This window comes from Rhinolophus sinicus, chromosome 1 (genome assembly GCF_057876585.1).
Source record: "Rhinolophus sinicus isolate RSI-liver-muscle chromosome 1, RSI-T2T, whole genome shotgun sequence".
NCBI classification, from domain to species: Eukaryota; Metazoa; Chordata; class Mammalia; order Chiroptera; family Rhinolophidae; genus Rhinolophus; species Rhinolophus sinicus.
Genome location: NC_142501.1, coordinates 60,285,402 through 60,309,626, shown reverse-complemented (window position 1 = coordinate 60,309,626; position 24,225 = coordinate 60,285,402). Strand labels below are relative to the sequence as shown.

General features: G+C 35.6%; 1 long non-coding RNA gene across 1 annotated transcript; it reads right to left on the bottom strand.

Annotated features, from left to right (window-relative positions):
• Window positions 1-1,650: 1,650 nt before the first annotated feature.
• LOC141568595 (uncharacterized) lies at window positions 1,651-23,777 on the bottom strand. Its single transcript, XR_012491758.2, has 2 exons — window positions 23,716-23,777; window positions 1,651-1,938 (listed from the first exon to the last, which is right to left on the bottom strand). It is a non-coding gene; the product is annotated as an uncharacterized LOC141568595 (long non-coding RNA).
• Window positions 23,778-24,225: the final 448 nt, after the last annotated feature.

Genomic DNA, 24,225 nt, shown 5'->3' with positions numbered 1-24,225 from the left:
TACTGAAACTAAGTGGGTTGATCTGAGTAGGCTTCACTGAAAAGTTGTATTTGAATAAAGGCTTAACAAAGATGAAGAAAGAATATCTTTGGTAGAAATGGCTATGGATGGATATCTGGTGGAAGCATGTTTCCAGGAGACGCATTGGGTGGAACGCCCAGACATAGGAGAATGTGTGGTATGCTCGGAGAGAAATGAGAAGGCCAGTGTGACTCCCACGGGTGAGAGACGTAGTAGACTTGAGGTCACAAGTCACAGAAAATTATGGGGAAAATTGTGTGTGTGTGTAAGTGAGGTAGAGGGGGTGGGCAGAGATAGATCATACTGAAAGAGATGTGTCCCTGAAGAACTAGGGCACTCAGAGATTAGTCCACTTGTGACATAGAACAATTAGATTCAGGTAGCCAGGGTGAGTCATGTAGCTTCAGGGCACCCCTCTGAGTCCCAGCCTCAGTGGGGAGGAATGTCGTTCTTTACACCTTACCGATGGTGATCATGCCTTCCAGCCAATGATGAGCAGAGGGGTTCTGTAGAATCTCTGGGAATCAGCAGTGATATCAGCCTCAGGCTTAGCAACCACAGGAGCATCCCACAGGCAGCCAGCTTCTAGTAGCAGGTTTTTAGTCCTCCATTCCCAGGGGGACAAATAAAACCTCCCTCTCCAGCACAAAGTCTAGGGATTTTCTCATGGAATATGGATGCCTCTAAGAATGTACTCTCAATTATCTTGAGGAAAGGGATCCTTAGGAGGGAAAAGAAGCATTCTCGCTAGAGGAGAGATGAGGATTTGGTGAATTATCAAGTAAAAATAAGTACATACAATATTATTTGTATTCCAAACTAATGACAAATGACACAAGTTGTAGAATATGAAAGATGTTTCTAAGAGTGCTACAAATGTGCAAGCTGAGAGCAGTGTTCAGTGAATGGATCTGTTGAGCATTCTGTGATGCATGTAGTGCAATGTTTAAAGACATGTATAAATTTCTTTTCAGTGTAAGCTTCTCATTTATATGGAGCCTTCCCATCTTAAAAAATGCCGCCCTTATCTTGGTTGGAGGATAAGGTAAGGATACTAAAAACTGGGACATACAATTGTGGGTTCCCACTTTGAATTGCTGTCTTTCTATCCTGCTGAACTTCAACCGAGAATCTGCATGGAGCCAAATTCTTGGTTTGCACAATAGTTTATTCCGTACAATTTTTTTTATAATGAAAAGCACTTTTCTCGGGGAGTCCAGAATTATAGTGTTAAGGAACTTAACTGAGAAAAGCAAAACAACAGAGATAGATAGAAAGAGATAGAGTTAGAGATAGAGATAGAGATAGAGATAGAGATAGAGAGAGATAGAGATAGAGATAGAGATAGAGATAGAGATAGAGATAGAGGTATCACCCCTGTTAATTTTTGAAATGAGAAAAAAATGTACATAATAATTTTATAAAACATTTGTGGAATCAAGAATTCTGAATTAACCTAAAAACTTTATGTCCGAAATCTTTTCCTTCTCTATTTTTGTGTGTAACTTACTGTGGAGAAGAGAAAAGGCAACTGAGAAGGAAACTGAGAAGACATATTTAATATCTTTAATGTCAATTCCAATAAAAATTACGAAATTGTGTTACTTTGAAGCACATTTGCACTAGGAATTTGTGTCAGAAAGCGTTTAATCAAATAATTTCCCTCAAATAAGAAAGATTCTGCCTCTAAAATTAGGGCACTGAGACAAACTAGGAGCTGGGGGAGGAAAAGTTTTCATTATGAGTTACAAAGAAAGATTAGACAAAAACAATGGTTTGTGATTTTAATGCCAATCCATTGAAAGATGGCCTTATTCCAGTGCCGGGGTCCCAGAGAGAGAATCCGGGCACATCATTAGCCCAGGAGGCGCCTTTATGAAATTGCAACAGGGTGTCTTCTAGCCAAGCTGGCACAGCCTAGAGCAGAGCATATATCTTGGTTAGTGGAGTGTGGGGCAGATTTCCATATGCACGTATGCTCTGCTAGGCACCCGTGAATACAGACCTGAACATTACAGAACCCAGAAGTGGGTGGGGAGAGAAATGCTCCTCCATCTTTACTAACAGTAGTGATTAGATCAAAGTCCTAATAGCCTCCACCGTAGCTCCAGTCCTGAGCACTGGCCATGAAAGTTTAAGAAATAAATGCCCAGGAACCCTGCCCTCCAAAAAAAGAAAAAGAAAAAAAAAGACTTTTATCTATAAAGTGTAGATGCTTATTAGGGTACACAAGAGGAAAGGGGATCTTGGCTAACAATTAACTTTTGTCATTTGTTACCATTTAGACTGACATTGAACTTCTAGATGTCAGAGGTAGTGTGGACTGCTGCTGCTAAGTATACGTTGCAGGATTGTAACCAAGTGTTACACTTTATATCTAAGACTCACAATCAAGGAAACATTTAAAAGAACAATTATTAGAGCTGTACAGGTGGGAGAAATGTGATTTCTTCTTGTCCTTATCAGCACAGAGTTGTGAGAATATTATTTCTTATGCTCAATTCTTCAAGAAAGTGAATCCAGAAGCTGCTAGAGACCAACTGCTGGGCTACACTCTCTAGAATGCCCCTTATTAGAAAAATAAGCATTTGCCTTTCTAATATGCCGCTATGTTTCTCCATCGGAGGAGAAAAAGATGAAGAAAGCATAGTAGTAGCAAGTACTTTTATTTTTAGTGTATATCATGTCGATGGAACGAGAGAATAGAAAAAGTTTGTTGAAAAACACACCAGGGGCATATCCACTGTGTGCCAGGCAGCATTGTACAATGAGAATACAACAGTTGCTGGGCGACTGGCTCTACTTTACAGAGCTCTGTGATCTGGAGTAGCAGATAAAAGCGGCTTCCAAAGGTTGCACACTACATGCAAGGAAATATACTCCCTGCCTTAGATACATATGTGCTTTAATCCACAAACCACCCAACGAGAGGGACTTAGTCACACTCTTTTACAAAGAGCGAATTGAGGATGAGAGAACTATAAGTAACTTGTCCAGCATGCAAGAGATGGAGCTGTGATTCAAATCCAGTATACCTAACAACGGAGTTTTTCTTCATTGCTATCCTATAAGCTTGAAACTTCTCCTTTATCAACATTCTAATACTTGAGTTTACGTGTATATTATGACAATTACTGGTGCAAATTTTATTAAAAGCCTATGACTTAAAATGGAGGTTCCATTCACCAATTAACAAATTAATATAAAAACACACAGGATATTACATTTATCATTGCTTGACCTCTGTATAGCCACTATAAACGAACTTGTCAGAATATCATCCGAGTTCAAGTACTAAATTCTTAATTTTAAAAGTTAGATTTTAGAGCTAGAAAAGGATGTCTGAGGTGACATTCCAGCCTTTATTCATGTCAATGAATATAAATAATTCAGTGTTTTTAAAGGGCGAATCTGAGTTGAATTGGTGGTCAAAAAGTAAGTTTAGAACATGAAGTTTAACTTTGAAGCTCCTGCTTTTTTGGTTAATAAACCTAGGAGAGTTTCAAATGTGATCAGCAGTTCTTTGTTTTTACCAAAGCACAACCTTTAAAAAATCTCTTTAAGTGCCATATGAGTTTATTTTTTAATTACTTTTCATACATAACATTCTTTATAATGGCATTATTTAACATTTGAGTGCCAAAAGTATACCTTCTGTTGTGTGAAGAGAGGAAGGCATGATTGTTTTGGCTTCCAATCAACAATAAAGTGTGGGGGAGTATAACAGATGCTGAATATTTATTCGTGGATTCTGAGGTATTGCAGGAGGGTTGAGCCACGATATGACTGTCCTAGATAAACAGGCTGCATACTTACGTGCAAGGCACATTTCAAATGATATTTTCCCCACATCCTTTTCAGGATGAGAAAATGCAGAATCTGAAAACTAACACACAACTGTAGTAGAAAGACGTGATTCCAGGTATTGTATCATCATAGTTATTCTGTTTAATTTTCTGTGACACTTCTTCACTTATTACTGTTCCTCTTTATGCTACTTCAAAGCATTCATTTCTTTAGATTGCAGACCACAGTTCAAAAGAAGATGTCTTCTTATTTACAAAGAGCAAATGGATGGGGTGGAATTCTCTAATGCAGCAGCAGGTGGGATGTTTTACAAAATCTGAGTTTATAATAAAGGGAAAAATTTACTCCCTTTGATATATTTACACATCCTATTGAGACGAAGGAGCAAAATTATAGGGAATTTTGTACATTCCAAGTCCATCTTATTGAAGCAATGGAAACTAAGAGGTATTTGCTTGTATAATAAATTTCCATCGACTTCTAGAGTAGTCTCCCTTTAAATAATGTGGAATACTTGGGGCTTCTTTATGAAATGCCTGTCTTCCTCCATTACTCGTGTATCAATGTAGCAAGACCCACAGGACACTGATATATTTGATTTTAGCCAAGGTGCATGCAACTGAGAGGGGCTTTGTGGGAGTAGAGGCCCGACAGAATTCTTTATTGTAAAGAAGGAATTCTTAAGTGCCATGATTCAGCTGTTCTCCCTACCCATCCTTTCTCTATTTCTTTATTGTTGACTCAAATATTATAAAATGTAAATGGTGTAAGTTAAAAGTAAATTGCATTTTGAAGATTTGGTGGGGTTGTTTTCGTTTTCGTTTTTTTGTTTGTTTGTTTGTTTTTTGTAGTTTTTTTGGTTGTTGTTATGCCCTTTTGTTTTACATTTAATTAGCTACATATTTCATATGACACACACACTACAAACATATCTGAGCTTCAATGAGGCAAATTTTGAAGATAAGGTGTGAGATAGAAGAGGAGGATTCTAGGCTTATGCCTCTGGAGAATTTCTGATGAAGATAATGATGAAGAATTAAAATCTTATGTGTCATTTCACTGCAGTAACAGAATTGGGGACACAAAATCACCTGTTTTTACTTAGGAATGCATTTTACTGGGTTGATAATACAAGTGTTCCCATTCCATTGTTCATTGTCTGTGGAATACAACTTTCAAATACACGAATGGCTCCACCAAACTCACAGCCATTTGACAAATAATGGTGCAGAGTGTTTTAAACAAGTATTGGAATTCCAAAACAACTAGAATAAAGCCTAGTTTTGAAAGGCCTAGGAAGCAATTTACTTAGCAGCAGCAAAACTTATTGCTCAGAAAAATAAAACTAATACTGCCAGCATGTAAAATTTTTGTGAGTAAAATGCTAAGATGCAGTATGATAAAACGAAAAGGTTCCACTTTTAAACAGTAAATAAATTAATGTATTGATGGTGTGTCACATCATGCTGAAAAGGTTGGATATAATAAACTGAAAAACAACAGCTTCTCTCTCCAGGTTGATGAGTCAACAGATTTCACCAATAAATGTCATGCTATAGCATTTGTAGGATTTGTAAATGATGTTGAAACTCAAGAAAACTTTTCTGCTGCAAAGAACTGCATGAAGCAAGCAAGGGCAAGATATATTTAAAGTTTTTAAACAAAAGATTTGTCTTGGAGGAACTAGTTTGGCATCTGTAGTGATAGGGCCCTTTTAATGATTGGCTTCAAGGAACAGTTCACCTCTTGTAAAATAATGTCATAACACATTGCTTCCTTCACAGACAGGTGCTACTGCCAAAAAATTTTAGAAATGAAATTTCTAAAAAATTCTGGATGATGCTACAAAAATGACTAATCTTATTAAACAATGACAATTCACTTGTGAATGGTTTAAAAATCTTGGAAAAACCTGGAAAAAAGCTAATTACTCTCCTGCTGCATACAAAAAGCTGGGAGTTTAGTAGAGGAATTCTTAACATGGTATTTAAGTTGAAAGGTAAATTGTAGATGTTGCTGAGTGTTTTGAAGATGAAAAATGGTTACAGAAACCTATCTGCTTAGCATATATATATATATATATATATATATGTATATATGTATCACATGAACCAGTTGAACAAGTCCCCATAGGCTCTTCAGGAAATGTTTTGACTTCAAGTGATGAGAGTCTTAGATTTAAAATAAAACAGAATATTTGAAAAATGATGTTTCAAAAGGAAATCTTGAAATGTTTACACTGCCACATGGTCCTGAGAGTTAGGAAAGATATTGGTAGATCTCAAGTCTTATTGAAAACCAGAGGAACCACAGTTAAAACTGAACTGAAATAGGCAAGGACAAGATATATTTAAAGTTTTTAAACAAAAGATTTGTCTTGGAGGAACTAGGTTGGCATCTGTAGTGATAGGGCCCTTTTAATGATTGGCTTTAAGGAACAGTTCACCTCTTGTAAAATAATGTATCTTCCCAACGACTCCATTTCATTATAAGTGCATACCAGGGTGATGACCCTTCCTTTGAATATTCTCAGCCTGAGAGCTTGGAGAAAACAGGAAAAACTTTGTCAACTGTAGACTGTTCGTGCATTTAAGATGAAATGTACCAATCCGTCCCAAGACAAGTTCTCAATTTCTGTGAAAGGCGAGTAACTTGCCATTCACAGGAAAACACTGGACAATTTGCTGCAGTGTATAACCCTTAGAAGTGTGAGCAAGTTTACCGTGTTTCCCCGAAAATAAGACCTAGCTGTACAATCAGCTCTAATGCATCTTTTGGAACAAAAATTAATATAAGACCTGATATTATATTTTATATCACATTATATTAATTATATTATATTATAATTATATATATTATATTAATTGTATTATATTATATTATAATTACATATATTATATTATATTATTATAAAACCTGGTCTTATATTGTAGCAAAATAAGACCAGGTCTTGTATTAATTTTTGCTCCAGAAGACGCATTAGGGCTGATTGTCCAGCTAGGTCTTATTTTCAGGGAAAAACAGTATTCTTAACAACAATCAAGTGTTAGGATAAAAATTATCTCATTTCAGTTGAAAATGAGATCTTTGTATACTTGTCTATGCAGCAAAAAACATGATCGGGTTTCTTAATAGAGAGGTAAATTAATTTTTTTTGGTTTCAAAAATAGTGCTTTCTATATTTGTATGTGTGTGTTGTTATAGAAGATATTTTAACACACACACATATATTTGTGTGTGTATATATATATATATATATATATATATATATATATACATATATATGCACCATATATACATTTTAAGAAAGGAACACTATTAAAATTGTAAGCTGTATTAAAATTGTAATAATATATACTGATAACAAAAGATGAATACAAGTCATGTTTGACTTCTGCAATTACAAGAGGTGCTCAAAGTGGTTACCATCAGCATCCAGACACTTCTGATTATGGTGAACTATTGGTTGAGCAACATTGACCAAAGTGTCCACTTGTATACATTTTTTGGCATATATATATATATATATATGTTATATATATGTTAATTGTATAATTTCTAGGTTTATATTTGAACCTGATTTTAAAAACTGTTTTTACAAAGTCTTGTAAAAAGTTTGGCCCAACATTATATTTTTAGTCATATTAATTTGGGAAAGGGTTTAGTAGATTAATTATTAACATTGCCAATTTTAATATTTCTGTTGAAATAATATAAATTAAAATCAACCTACAATCTTTATTTAATTTAAATCTACCTTTAGAAATAGAAAATTGTATTTTGACTTAAGCCAGTTATTTAATAGAAATTTATGTTATTTTGTATTCTTTATGAAAAGAAAAAAGATGATATATAAATAGCAAGCTATGTCTAAGTCTCTGATTTTTTTTCCTCAGGAAAAGTAAACTACAAAAGTCATTTTTATTTTTTAATAGGGATAAAATTAATTTCTCTTGCATATCCCACATACCATATCTCACTAGTATCTCATATCTTGACATCTGTGATAAGACTTTTAAGGCTACTCAGATAACATTTTTAAAAATCAAATAGGATATCTAAAAAAAAAAAAAAAGAAAAACCTAAAATTTTCTGTACCTATACTACTGACTTGCATTAAAATTTATATCTTCTGTGGGGAGAAAGTACACAAAAAGAATAGCCAAAATAAAAAATTCACAGAAAAATGACTATCCCTATACTAAATAGGACTCATTCATATACATATTAAATTTGCATTGTCCTGATTCTTCAAAGGGTGTCACAATGGGTTCAAAGTAGTAGAATATAGAATGTGTAATGTTGAAAAATATAAAGTCACAGAATAGAAAGAGGGGTAGAAGTGAATGGTCCAGCTAGACAATGCTAGAGCAAGTGTTTGCTGCAGAGATTAAAAGGAATTTTCTTTTAATTAAAATTTATTGGGGTGCCAATGGTTAGTAAAATTACATAGGTTTCAAGTATATAATTCTATAATACATCATCTATATATCACATTGTGTGTTCACCACCCAGAGACAGATCTCCTTCCATCACCATATATTTGACCACCTTTACCCTCTTCTACCATCCCTTCTTTCCCCTTACTCTCTGGTTACCACTAAACTATTGTCTGTGTCTATGAGTTTTTGGTTCTTTGTTTATCTTGTTCCTTTGTTGCTTTCAGTTTTATATCCCACATATCAGCAAAGTTATATGGTTCGACTTTTTCTGTCTGACTTATTTTGCTTAGCATAATAATCTCAAGATCCATCCATGTTGTCACAAAAGGAATCTAAAATGCTCCATTAGCTCTATACTCAAGGTGAGTGCTGCAGTGTTAGCACTTTATCATGATTCAGATCTTTTTTCATAGCCATTAATTAATTAGTATAACTAAGCCTTTGGTGAAAGTAAGTTTAAAGGAATTAAACATATCAAACACCGTATTTCATCCAAATCTATTTATATCTGCGCCTCCCCAAGTTTTACAGTTTATAGAATGTTTGGGAGTTAAAAGGAGATCTTTGTAAATCATAACACATATAAAAGATGTAATTTTCACAATTACAAGCTAATGATATCACTTACCAAAATTAGGGTAGCTATATTTCTAAATATATTCCACAGTTTGTTTGTTTTTTCTTTATGACATTGATAGAGTATACAGCCATTAATTTTTTGAAAATTAGCAGCAATGAGATTTGTTTTTCTGTTTGTTTGTTTGTTTGTTTTTTGTGGAGTCAATCAAACAGAAGTGAACTGAAAGGAGTAGTATGATGATGACATGTTCCCAAACTAGTTTGGTCTGTGGTTAGAGAGTGTATTAAAAAAAGAAATGTGGTACATCTGGTGAATATAAAACTTAATGTGATTAATTAGGAAAAATAATCCTAACAGTATTAGTAATTCTTATATCCTGAATAATGAACACATATATGAACACAATTTCGCTTTGATGAGTTTAGAATGTAATACTTTCTTTCAAAGGAAAAACGAAAAGAAAAGCAAATAGATTTAACCATTATAAGATAGGGTCAAAGAGGTTTTAGCTGCAAAGTATTTTAGTTCTCCATTGGTCTTGATAATACTGATTACATTTCCTCAATTAAGATCCTTTTTTTTCCTGCAAAAAAATTTTAAAGATTGTTTAAATTAAAAATTTTCATTTAACTGTTAATGACTCTATAAAATATGATTGAATTTAGACAAATAACTCATTTATATTCTGAGGCAATAAGTGCGATAAGGATAATTGCAGATTGTAAAACCGCTTTCTTCAGTTCCACCATGTGGTTTCAATTTAAAAGATAGCCTTTGATTATCTTCTCCCCGGAAATGCCTCTTGCTCACATTTTCCCACATATTGTGCAGTTATAGAAGTATATAATCAGAGTAATATAATTTCTAACAAAACCTCTAACTTAAATTTGAAGTCAATTTAGTTAGTTAGTTTAGAAAACTGATTTCAGTATGGCATTCCATTCTCTAATTTCTTCCCAGAAGCCAGGTTAACTCACTACCTGACCTATTGAAATGGGTATCTACTAGCTTAACAAACTGAACTCAGCTAAAACAAATTTTTTTTAATTGAAAAAAAAGATATATAACATTTTGTAAATTTAAAATGTACAGTGTATTACTTTGACACATTTATGTATATATAGCATATTATGATTGCCATTGTAGCAATATTTGTCACGTTACATAATTATAGTACAATATGATATCTATATTCATTATACTGTGCATTAGATCTCTATGTCTAGTATTCCCTACACACCATCAGTCTTATCCCACCACCTCTTATTCCCCGGTGACCACCATTTTACTCTATGTAAAACAGAATTCTTAATTTCTATACCAAACTCCTCTATTCACTTCTCTCAGTCTTTCCCAGTGGATAGTAAATGGCAACATTTTTTGGCTTAAGTCACCAAGGAGTCTTAATTGATTTCTCATTATTTGTTACTCACCATGATAGCAAGTCCTATGGGTTCTGTCTCCAAAACATAATACTAATATGATAACTTCTCCCTCTAACTTCTACTTTAGTCAAGCCACCATCATCTCTTGCCTCATAATTATAGTTGCCTTCTATATTCCCAACAGTCTATTTTTTCATAGCAGTCAAAGTCATATTTTAAAAGATAACTATAATTATTTACTATATTAATTATATACCCCTGCTTACCAGCTTCTGGCATCTGACCCTGCTTAACTCTCTGACTTGATCTGATACTATGCCCCCCCCACTCACTAGAAGGGGCTATCCCTAACGATCTGAAATTAGGTAACAATTTAATTATTCTCTATCTTATACACATAATAATATTTTTCATGGTACAATATTGTTATTCCTATGATTTTTTATTGCTTATTTATTTACTTAAGTCTTTATTTTTTTCTCCTGATTATTGATTGAGAAGAGCAGACAACTTGTCTTTTTATCACGACTTTACTCTAAACACTTACAACAGTATCAAATACAAAGTAAGTGTTCTATGAATAGTTCATAAATAAAGTATAAATGATTAAGGTATTTTTTTTACCTCACTGACTAATTTCTGTTCTCAGGATTGCATAACATAAAGTAATATAACGTAATGTAACGTAACATAGTATAACATAACATAAGTATGTTATTTTTCCTTTGTACTGGGTTAGTACGTGCGCTCATGAACTAAGTCTTAAAATTAGAAATTTTGTAAGCTGTACTGCCCCCAAATTCTTAACCTTATTTCTATTTCTTTTATTTTAAGTACTTGTTATATTATAATACGATTTACTTATTTATTATGTTTTACTTTTTTGTCTGTCTTGCCCAATTATAATATATACTCCATATGGTTAGAAATCTTGTCTATTTGTTTACATGTGAAATATTTTGCCATTTGAAATACTATCTGGTACATAGTAGATGCTCAATAAATATGTGTTGCTAGATGAATTTTTGACAACCTTAATTTTCTAAGTTCTTGATAAACAAGGAGAAATTTCAAAGTTCATGAAAGAAAGAAATGGTTTCCTATATTTTCACCTTGATATTTCATTAAGAATGAAGAGTTAACATGTTATGCAATTTTTGAATAAAGGTTTAAATGATGTAGGAAAAAGAGGCAGAACCCTTACATGTTTAACCTTTTTATTAATACATAAATTAGAATAGATTTATCCCAAAATGGTTTGAAATATATATAGGCCCTCTAAATACTGTCTGAAAAAAATTATGAACCTGTCCATTATAGTAAACTAAAGAAAGAAAACACAATTTCCTTTAACTGAAATTATATAATTTTCTTAAGCATGACCTTCTCCACTTGTAACCACTGAGGTACACAAGCTCATACGATGCTTTAATTTCATAGTATGTTGTTCCTTCAATGCCATATCTAGGTCATAGCTATTTTAAGCATTACTTAAACTCTAATTTTAAAATTAGTCATATGCCAGCATTAGATTTGTTATTAGAAAACTAAGTTATGTACCTTGGCAGTGACAGTAAGAAAGCACATTTTAAAATTTTTAGTGGAATGTTTCTTGGTAAGCAATTTACTGGTATTATTATGAGTCATTTAATATTTATTAGCATTACCTGGAAAATACATCTAGACTTGTAATTAATAAATATTCATTTGTCACCTACTCTTTGCAAGGTTCTTTGTTAAGTACAGTAAGGTATGTACACAATTCACAAACTGTGTTTCCTGCATTCCTGTAATTTGTAATCTGCAGTAATCACATGTCAATTTACCTAACTACAATAAAAGACAACACATAAATTGTTGCCCATTGGTGGTACAGAAAACAAGTTAAGCGCTCAGAAGAGGCGTAGATAACCACTAGAAGAGGAAATAAAGGAGGTAAACTGAAAGCAGAAATACACAAAAGAGTCAAACTGATCAAAATTAACATAACTGAACTGTGAGCGGACTCATCTTGGCAAAAGTGCAGGGTTTACGCAGAAGAATGCGACCAAGGTAAGGATGGATGACTTGAATGATAGGCCAAGGACATTGAACCTTAAATACTTATCTGTTACATAATATTAGATACATTTGGGGGGTGGGGTATTATTGTGATACCATATGAAGAGTGGTTTGGAGAAGCAAGAGATTAAAAGCAGAAACTTGATATGAACTCATTAACTTCAGTGAAGGTGTGAAAGGCTGCAGTCTTACTTTTCCCAGCCAAGTGGGTTGTCTATAATAAAACACCTATCACTTCAGGGATTTTAAACTAGCAAGCCATCTGGCAGAAAACAAATTAATGAGGACAGCATTACTCATGAGGAAGGGCTTGGGTTTGACTCAGTAGGCTAAAAAGCATTGAGGATGATCTGTTGTTTTTTTTAAGTTAAAGTTTCAGTTCTTGTTAAAATATAATACCTCTAAGAGTCACATTTTAAAACAGATTTCTGTGTTGTGAAACCAAAAACATAGATGCAAAGATGGGTAATTATGACTTAGATATAGACCCCATTGATTAGTTCAGGTCTAGGTAGTACCATGTGAAGATTTCATCAGGTGTTCAGATTCATTCTCACCATAAGGCACCTGGCAAGGCCCAGTAGTGCACTATTAAAATTATTTTTTACTGCAATATCTTCTTAATGTGTCTCTTCTGATGATCCAGGCTCGTCACTGTTTCAGAAAAACAAAACCAAACCTAGTGTTGATGAGGGTGGAGGGATTCACTCACTGCTGCTGGGTAGAAAGGTGATTAACTTAGTCTTTCAGAAAAGCAATTTGCAAATAATGTTAAAAATAAGAAGTGTTTCTAACTTTTCACCTATTAGTCTCACTGTGGATTTGCCCATATAATAACAATAAAGTAAAAAAAAAATCCTGATTGCTTAAGAATAGGTCAATAAACCATAGCAGATTTGTAGGATGAAATATTATTTGAAATATTATTATCAATCTTATGACAGTTGGGCGGTTTGGAAGAGCCATTAGACAAGGAGTAAAGGAGAAGAGGACTAGTTTATTTGAGCTTCATGTTCACAGTCTGAGATGTGGACTTTTTACTTCCCATTTACACAGCATAAATGCAGTCATAGATTTATATTTACAGAATATATATATATATATATATATAATTATAAAATTATATATAATATATGATACAAATATATAAAATAAATATAATATACATAATATATACCGAAGGTGCCAAAAAAAAATGTATACACATTCTAAGAAAGGAAAAAATCGTATTAAAAATATGCTGATGGTAATCACTTTGAGCATCTCTTGTAATTGCAGAAGTCAAACGTGACTTGTATTCATCTTTTGTTATCAGTATGCATTGAGTGTTACAATTTTCATAGTTTTTTTCTTTCTTAAAATGTGTATACTTTTTTTTGCTATATATATATGTATGTATATATCTATCTATATATATATATATGTATGTATATATCTATATATACACATATCATGTTTCCCTGAAAATAAGACCTAGCCAGACAATCAGCTCTAATGCGTCTTTTGGAGAAAAAATTAATGTAAGAGCCTGGCTTATTTTACTATAATATAAGACCCAGTCTATAATATAACATAATATAATATAATATAATATAATATAATATAATATAATATAATATAATATAATATAATATATAATATAATAATACTGGGTCTCATATTAAATTTTGCTCCAAAAGACATATTAGAGCTGATTGTCCAACTACGTCTTATTTTTGGGGAAACATGGTATATATATCATACAACTTTAAACTTGTTTCACACTACCTGATGGTAATTCTTGGATGGTAGGCTTATAAGTAATATTTCTATATATTTTTGTAATATCCAAATTTTCTATGATGAATATATATAGGAAAACAAGCGATAAATGCTGTATTAAAAAAAAAAAAAATCACACTGGAGGAGGGACAACCAAGATGGCGCAGTAGGTAAATGCTGTTTTTACCTTCTCTCACAACCACATCAAATTACAACTAATCTATAAAACAACCTTTATTGAGAATCGCCTAAAATCAATGTGAACTGAAGCCTTTCAACTAAGGACGTGCAGAAGAAGCCACCTCCAGACTGGTAGGAAGGTCAGAGACGCCGAACAAGCTGGTCCCACATCCGGGTGTGACCATTAAAGATCGGGAGGGCTATTTCAGCTGTAACGGTCTCCCTATCCCCTAAAGGAGCGAGAGATACAAGCCGCACTCCAGCCCAGGTTTCCAGTGCTGGGGAGAGAATTCACCATAATTTTAGGTTGTGAAAAACAGCGGAGATTGTGACTGAGTGAGACTGAATGCAGCTGCACTCACAGGTGCTCCTCTTAAAGAGACTGCACACAGACTTACCCACCAATGAAATCAGTTGCACTGAGCTCCAGCACAGGGGCAGCAGCTGGAAAGGTGGGAGGGACAAATGGTAGGGAACTGAATTATCTGGCTTCAGAGTGAGGGCTGGAGGGGCAGCTTTCTCCCAGACAGAGGAGCTGGCAGAAGCCATTGTTTCTTTGTTAAGTCTCCCCCCTTCCCTGTGAAAGAACATTGGCGGCCACTATTTCTGCCTCTTAGCTGTTTGTTTTCCACACCCTGGCAATATGAGACCCGGCCCCGCCCAACTTTCAGAAACACCTAGGCTGCTTTCAGTGGCCGCTTGCCTTGGCTCAAGCTGCACTTTTCTAGGGTCTCTCAAAGGTTCACAGAAACCAGACAAGCAGTATCTGGCTTGAGCGTGTCCTGCACCTCTGGCTGATCAGCCCTAAGCCGGCACTAGTGGCAGCCGGACTTGGTTCATGGCTTGGCCTTTCAAAGGCACTTCCAAGCACAGCACAGATGGCAGCCATCTGCGAATTTCTTTCTGGCTCCTGCTCGGTGGCCCCAGGTGGGGCACGGGCTGTGGCTGAAGTAGATCTACAGTGGATCCCCTCCAAGGTTGTCCTGGGGCTGGCGCCCCCAGTGGCCAGTTTCAAAACAAGCTGGAGCATCACCTAGCCGTCTCCAAGTAAGACACACCCATGGGGCGAATTAAGCAGGCACCAGAATCCTGCTGAGGCAGATCCTGCTCTGTAAGATCAGTTCCTGCACAACAACTCTCCCACTGTAGTCAAGGCCAGTCCTTACAACCAGTGAATCCAAGGGTCAGTCCCTCACACTGATGTGCAATTATCAACTGAGGCTCAACTACAAGAGGAAGACACACACCACCCACACAAGGGACATACCTGGGGTCACGTGGCTCAGGTGACCAGAAAGACTGCAGCACTGAACCTCACAGTACACCTACTACATAAGGCCACTCTACTAAGACCAGAAGACATAGCAGTCCTACCTAATACATAGAAACAAACACAGGGAGGCAGCCAAAATGGGGAGACAAAGAAACATGCCCCAAATGATAGAACAAAACAAAGCTCCAGAAAAAGAACTAAGTGAAATAGATATAAGCTATCTATTAGAAGCCGAGTTCCAAACACTGGTTATAAGAATGCTCAATGATCTCATAAAAATGGAGATGGAAACCATGAAAAAGAACTAGTCAGAAATAAAGGGTACAATAATGGAAACAAAGAATATATTACAGGGAATCAATAGTAGATTAGATGAAGCCGAGGATCCAACCAGTGATGTAGATGATAAGGTAACAGAAAACACCCAACCAGAACAGCAAAAAGAAAAAAGAATCCAAAACCTGAGGAGAGTTTAAGGGGCCTCTGGGACAATATGAAGCATACCAACATTTGCATTACAGGGGTAGCAGAAGGAGGAGAGAGTAAGGAATTGAAAACCTATTTGAACCCTAACCTGGTGAAGAAAATGGACATACAAGCCCAAGAAGTACAAAGTCCCAAATAAGATAAACCCAAAGAGGCCCACACCAAGACACATCATAATTAAAATTCCAAAGTTAAATACAAAGAGAGAATCTTAAAAGCAGCAAGAGAAAAGAAGTTAGTTACCTGCAAGGGAGCTTCCATAAAACTGTCAGCTGATTTATCAACAGAAACTTTGCAGGCAAAAGGGAGTGGCAGGAAATACTCCTAGTGATGAAAAGCAACAACATACAACCAAGATTGCTCTACCCAGCAAGGCTGTCATTTAGAATTGAAGGACAAATAAGGAGCTTCCCAGACAAGAAAAAGCTGAAGGAGTTCATCGCCAGTATTACACGGACTCTTAGAGGGACTTCTTTAAGATGGGAGGGTGGTTAAAGACAGGTGAAAGGGGAAGGGATTAAGAAGTACAAATTGGTTGTTATACTGTAGTCATGGGGATGTAGGTTATAGCATAAGGAATATAGTAAACAATTTTGTAATAGCTAGATATCATGCCAAATAGGTACTAGATCTATCAGGGTGATAGATGGGAACGGGGTTGGGGTCAGGGTGAAAAAGGTGAAGGCACTAAGAGATATAAATAGATAGTTAATACAGTATGGGGAATATAACCAACAATGTTGTAGAGATCATGTAAGGTGCCAGATGGGCACTGGACTTAACAGGGGGATCACGTCATAGACTGTGTAGATGCCTGGCCAATGTGCTATACACTTGAAGAGCTGAAGTAGAATAATATTAAATGTCAACTGTAACTAAATATATAGGTACATGTAGTCACGGGATGTGGAATACAACATAGGGAAGACAGTTGATGGTATTGTAACAGCTACATAAGATGTCAGAGGGGTAGTAGCTTGGGGTGGGTTATCACCTTATGAGGGGTTTAAATGTCTCCGTTGTTTTGTACACCTGAAACTAATTTAAAAAAACAAACAAACTGGAGATAAGTGACTCATACAGTTCTGCTCTATCCATTTTAATTTGGTACATAAAGCACAGCAATGTAGGATGTCTAATAATAAGCATCTTAACACAAATGACAGATGGACCTTTTTCCCAACACTAAAATTCTTCTTGGCTATCCAACTTATGTAATGTAAAACTCTTTTTACTGCAGCTGAATAATTGCACTTTGCTATTCTTTGTACTATTTGGCTACCTAAACACTTGAGTTAGTTGTTATGTGCAATCTGTTATATATACAATGATACTTGTTTTCCAAAGTTACATCATAATTGTCTTAGTTTGAGTCTCCCATAGATAGAACCTGAGATGCTAATTTTGGTACAGGTATTTTATTTGGAAGTCCATTCCAGAAAGCTGGAGAGAATAGGGAAAACATGACATGCGATAGGAAAAGCCAATAAAGGGCATATTCTTGAGGTCACAGCTGCAGGCAACAGGAGCTCAACTCAGCCACCAAGTTGTCTGATAAATAAACAGAATGCCTCCAGTATCCATACAGAGGACAGCTAGAATATTTATGCATCGGATCCCAACCCCTCCAGCATTAACACTCCTGCACCACCAGGCAATGACTGACTACATATGAACTGAGTGAGCTTCTGCATCTTTGGTGACAATTATGAGGCAGAAATACAGCACAATGTGCAGCTCATGCTGGAGGAGGGGTGCTATCAGCATGCATGGAAGGGTCTACCATGACTGCAGCTGAAAGTAGGGGTGAGGTGAGAGATGTTTCAGGCCAGCAAAAGCTTCTGTTCTAACCTACACTTACACCACTCAGATCTACTTGTAACTCAATTATTCTTCAAGGTGGTAACCAACCACATTCTCTTAACAAGACTCAGTAATTAGGGTTACTGCTGCAGCCTTCCCTGAGGCCATAAATAACCTTCATTAGCTCCGTTCTCTACCACCCATTCTAGATTGTCCTTACCTTTCTTTGTCCAGCCCAGTAGCTAGTCTAGGTATTTGTCCTGTCAGATGATGGAGGTCTTCCTCCCTGCGGAGTCTAAGACTTTGGTTGCCTTTTTCTTATCAAGCCTGGCTGCTGAGAAATGCTCTATTAAGTCTTTATATTCCAGGTGGGTTGATTAAGACCTTTCTTCCTGAGGAGTCCAAACATTTGGCTGTTTTGCTCTTGTCAAGCTGTGGAAGATGCAATTTTCCTTTTACTCTTATCAGGGATAAAAGCTCCCAGAGATGTTTTAATAACTCTCTAAGTTTCTATTTTGATTATGTAGCAGTATGTCTAGCTGTTCTTGATAATCAGAATTAATTTTTCCCTCACCGGCAGGGTGTTTGCTTTGTCCACTAGACTACTGACATATAATACATCAAATGATCATGGGACTGTCGCAACTTCAATGTCCTTATTTCCCAAGACAGGAACACTTTCACACTGGACAATTTCAGTAAATACGTCCAGTGGTGAAATTGTTCCTGTCTTGGGAAATAAGGACTTCTAATTCAGCAGAAACTAAAGTTGTGGGGATGGAAAAGACATATGAGGTCTGACAATTAAGTTTGCGAACTCATCCTGGAAAAAGTGCTACAAACCTCATTGCTGAATATCACTAAGGTCACTGTCATGCAGGTTCTCAGCTCCCGCTCCCAGCACAAGAACTTAGGATCTGGTGAGGCCAAAAAGGAACACCAACGGAGCCATAGATAGGGGCGTCATACCACTATATTCTTTTTGGTGGCTGGGTTGGAGACAGAGGACGCAGGAGCCACAATCTGCCGTCCGCTTCTCTGCCAACCAACCAACCCCTTAGCATAGCCATGACAGTTATATTAGTGTGTAATGGCTCACTGGTTACAGCTGATGGCCTACTGGTCACAGCTGATGGCCATCTACTACCCGAGCCAGCACATTTCCACATGAGGTTGAGAGCTTGGAAACTGCTCTCCTGGCTCTGTCCCCCCAGTCACCTTCTAAGTATTCCCCTTGGGAAGCTATGCACTGACCCCAGCACCTAGTTCACCCTTCAAAGCAAGTTTGGGACTCTTTCTGTAATGGCCATCAGAGTTGTTATAGTACACTTGATGTCCTGAATGTCATCAAAATGTCTTCCTTTCAATATTTCCTTTATCTTTGGGTAAAGAAAAAAGTCATTGGAGGCCAGATCAGGTGAGTAGGGAGGGTGTTCCAACACAGTTATTTGCTTACTGGCTAAAAACTCCCTCACAGACAGTGCCGTGTGAGCTGGTGCATTGTCGTGATGCAAGAACCATGAATTGTTGACAAAAAGTTCAGGTCATCTAACTTTTCCATGCAGCCTTTTCAGCACTTCCAAATAGTAAACTTAGTGAACCATTTGTCCATTTGGTACAAATTCATAATGAATAATCCCTCTGATATCAAAAAAGGTTAGCAACATCATTTCAATAAGTTCGTGAACTTACCATGTTTCCCCGAAAATAAGACCTAACCGGAAAATAAGCCCTAGCATGATTTTCCAGGATGACATCCCCTGAACACAAGCCCTAATGCATCTTTTGGAGCAAACCTTAATATAAGACCCGGACTTATTTGGGGGGAAACACAATAATTGTCAAACCTCGTATTTCTAAGTGGGTCTCTGGGAGTAATGGCAAAAGGCCTAATTCTATACTTATACCTTGATTCTAGACCAAAGTATCATGACAATTTGGGGCACAACAGTATTGTGTCAGTGCTTTACCACGCGTCTTTCAAGGCCTGGTAAAATGCTATCTTACCTATCAAGCTTTCGCTATTCTCTTTCCCACATCATTCTTCTGTATTCTACCACAAACCTCCCCATTACCTCAAGTTGCAATATTTATCTTTTTCTCCAAAAATCCGTAACTCCTTATCTATACCTCTGTAGTACCACCGCCTGTTACTGTTATTTGTGTATCCCAGTTATTTGTGCACCTGTCGCTCAGTCTTTGATCATTGTTGCATTTAAGGAAGCATTCGTCTTATGCCTCCTCTTTTTCATCTGATTTTATATTGTAAACACCAAAAAAACAAATGCCTCCTCTCAGGGGAGTTTGTGGAGAAACAAAGGCCAACCTCCCCTACTAGAACATTAACTCCTTGAGGATGAGAAAACCATGTCTGGTTGACATGTGTTGTCCTCAGAACAGTGTTTGACACATATTAGGGAGTCTGTAAATAAATTAGTGAATGAGTTATGCACATGCTATTTATCTCACAGTGGTATTGAGATAAGAAAAGAATAAGAAATTTAAAAATACATGTTACAAAAGAATTATTATTATTATTTTACTATGATCACCTGGTTTGTTTTATTGACAAAGAGGTATATATAGAGTAACTAATGGGAGCACGATTGTTGAGACCTGAAATTAAGAAGAACACTCTCCTTTCTGCATACTTGTCCTCTGGGGTAAAAAATGTAATGGTTATTGGTTATAAGAGGAGAAGGATACAGATGAGAGAGTACAGCAATAAAGAGACCATGTGTGTGCTGGGATGGCCAAGAGCCACGACTACACAAAGAATGCAGACACCTGTCTCACTTCCACATAGATACTGGTAAATATAGAGACATATATTATTGTATCTTTTACTTTTTCTATACTTTTTGTCCCATTCTGCTTGCTTCTATCATCCAAAGAGGAAGGCAAATAGATGGGGTCTGAATAAATCATCTTCAAATTTCAACCAGACCCACATAAACTGATTTCTGGATCTTTTGAGCTATTAAAGCACACATAAATTTTCTGTGAAGCTAGGATCCTTTTACATTTATTGCAGGTTGAGTTGCATTTTTGGGTTATTAATTAATTGTCTGCTTACCCTCAGGGTCATGATTCATCACTTCACAAGTTCAGGGTGGTTGGGTCAAATGTAATGGGACTGAATATAATGCTAGTAACTCTCTGTTCCTTCCTTATAACTGGAGTCCATTCTAGAGGTTTCTGAGTAGATCTTTATAGCATTAGCTGATCTTCTCTCCAAGTGTAATTGTGGAAGATCGACATTACCTATACACTTCTTCTTTTTTTTTGGAAGATCTTAACTTCGATGATCTGTCATTTACTAATTCTCTTTTGTATCCCATGGTATTCTAAGAAAATATATTTCCTTTATATTAGTGCTAATTGCATAGAATTTGTTACAGTATTAATTAAACTATCAGATATTTCTATAATAACTAATATGGTATAGTCTAGAAACAGTTCTTAAGGCTTAGATAGAATGATTAAGCAAGAAAGAGATGATCTTCACTAATATGGAAACTTCCTAGGGGAGAGAAAACAAAACAAGAAAATAATCAAATGAATGAGATAATTATAAGTTGTGATTGATGCTATAAAAGAAATAAACAGTGGTTAAAATAGAAAATAACAGGGAAGGAGGCAACTGTGAAGGGGTTCAACTTTAGATAAAGCTATTGAGGAATACTTTTTGGATCAGATGACATTTAAACTGACAACAAAATAAAAGAAAGGAATGAGTCATTTGAAGAGTCAAGAGGGAAAATGTTGGTGTATATTGAGAGTCTAGAGACAGGGAGAAAGCACAGGAGGAGAATATAGAGAAAGAAGCAGGAAAGAGATCATACAGGACATTGTTCATTAATGGGGATGAATTTTAGTCTTGTTATGAGTGAAAGAAAATGATTATAGAGTTTTAAACACTAGCATGATTATATCATATTTCAAGGAGGTGACCCTTGAGTATAGAGAGTATAGCAGAGATGGAGTCAAGGAATGAAAAGGAGAAAGCAGCTAGGAAGCTGCTTTCGTGGTTGAAGAAAGCAATGAAAGTTTGCTGAACAAGGATGGTGACAGTGTAAACAAGAGGCTCCTAGAATATATTTGTAGGGAGAAATGATAGACTTTACTAACTATATGAAAATTAGAAGGAAATAAATTTTAACTTGTGATGAGTAATAATTTTGTCTTTATGTGACCGATTGCATTATTGTTCAAAATTATGTTCTTAAGAAGATTTTACTTTCCTGTTTCATTAGTGTCAGTATTGATCATATCACTTGCTTTGAGAAGTGAAATATGAAGGGAAGTGACATATGCTGCTTCTGAGCAGAAACCTAAATAGCCGGCTTATGGCTCCGTCAATCTCTTTCCCTCTGTCAGAAGAGTGTGTCCTATATAGGAGATCTCCTCTTGTCTAAATCCTGAAATGAAAAATAATTGTGGGTCAGAGCCACAGCTGATCCAAAAATATATGTCATGTGAATGGGAAGTAAACTACAGAGATTTAAGGGTTGTTTACTACTACAGCATAATTAGTGACTGATAAAATGTGCAACTATTTAAATCTCACATTTTAAGTATTTTGTCACACTCAATTATATCTATAACTTGATGTTTTCCTGTTCCTATTAGTTATTGCATATCTCCAAGAAAAGTTTGGAAGATCAATACATCTATTTTGTTCTAAAATTTTTCCAGTATCCAATTTATCAGTATCTGCATATCTAATTCATCATAATCCTTATCATTCTTTCTTTGCTTTGTTCTATGGCACCGAGAAGAGAACATATAGACTATTATGATTTAGATCATAAGAATAAATTGAATTCTTCTGGCAACGTACAATCATTTAGAAGAATTCACTGACACCATATTCCTTTCAATGTCACATAATTTAACTGTTATGTCCTTCACCTTTCTCCACTCACTCCTCTTAAAAGGTATGAGAAATTGGGTTTGAAGGGGCTCAGAATACACTACTAACCTAAAATGTGCCACTTTGGCATCACAATTATTTTGAGCTGAAGGCAATTAAGGAGCAGCAAAATGTAGAAAAAGCTCTTTGATCTTCCCCTATAACATAAATTTCCCTTTGGGAAGGTGCTCTTCCTCCCTTTGCCCATATCAGGAGGAGGAAAACAACCCTTACCTTGGCGACAGAAACTTGGCATCAAATGAGTCTGCACAAACTAAAATACTAAAATAATGCGTCTCTTCTCTTTGTTTCACCCATATATTTATCTTCCCACCATTTATAGCTCCTAGAAGCCCAGACTCCTTTTCCTTTGTTTTGTCACTTCTCCACAAATTTATCAGCCTTTGTTAAGATGCTTAAGATGGCATATAAGCTTCAAATTTTAACCACACTTTGGAGTTTTTCATCACTGAGTTCTCCTTTGTGTGTGTGTTGCATTTGTACGTAAACTCTGTTTTTTGCTTTTTTTTCTCTCTTGTTAATCTTTTGTCCGTCTAATTTGCAAAATGCAGCCATAGAACTTAAGGTGGTAGAGGAAAAAGGTTTTTTCTCTCCTCTATACATTCAAATGTAACATAGAGCATTATTATTAACAGGTTATGCCTCATATCAGACACGATTCTTGTGTACTCATGAGTTAGATATGTCTTTTTATCCTTGAGCATTTTACTTATATCTGATTGATGAAATCAATCAGTAGAATTCTGAAGTATATGAGGAGAGATCTGAAAGATGAAACAAATTCTAAATCACCAGTTTTACATTACAGAATGAAGCTTTAAGAGTTGAACAAGATAATTCTTTTTAGTGATGTGTTATTAACTAATGAAATAAATGATAATTCAAAAGATTATTACCTGGAAAGCACCACAGGAATTTGATCTTTAATATTAATGCATTAATGCTTGGCTACCCAGTAAGAGTTTAAGAGTAAGACTTACCGATACATTGCTTCTGGTCTGGCTACACAAATAACTCTTGTTAGAGCTATACACACATAGATCTAAAAAAAAAAAAAAAGTTAATTGATGTAGAAATTTTCCTTTAATGTATTTCTTTCTATAGTTTCCCAATATTCTCTTTTCTTGATCATCCTAGTTTTTTTATTACTATTTTGTTTCATCACAAAAGAACATAAACATTTTCCTTTAGACAGCAAAGCAAATATTTCTGTCAATTATGAGTTATTAATAAAGATCAGGGTGTGTGTTTTTTTATAACATCGCTATCTTATCCTTTTCTAATATGCAATTAATGGAGAATAGAGGCAACTATATACAACTAATGAAGAAACTGAGGAAATGTTTTTTGTACTGGGAGAAAGCTGGATATTTAAATTCTTTTTCTTCCATGATTTACAAATATGGTGTGCCATGTAACCACTCTTTGCTCCATTTATTTCACCTATAAGTGAAATCTTTTTATTTATCTCATCTTAAAATAATGTGAAG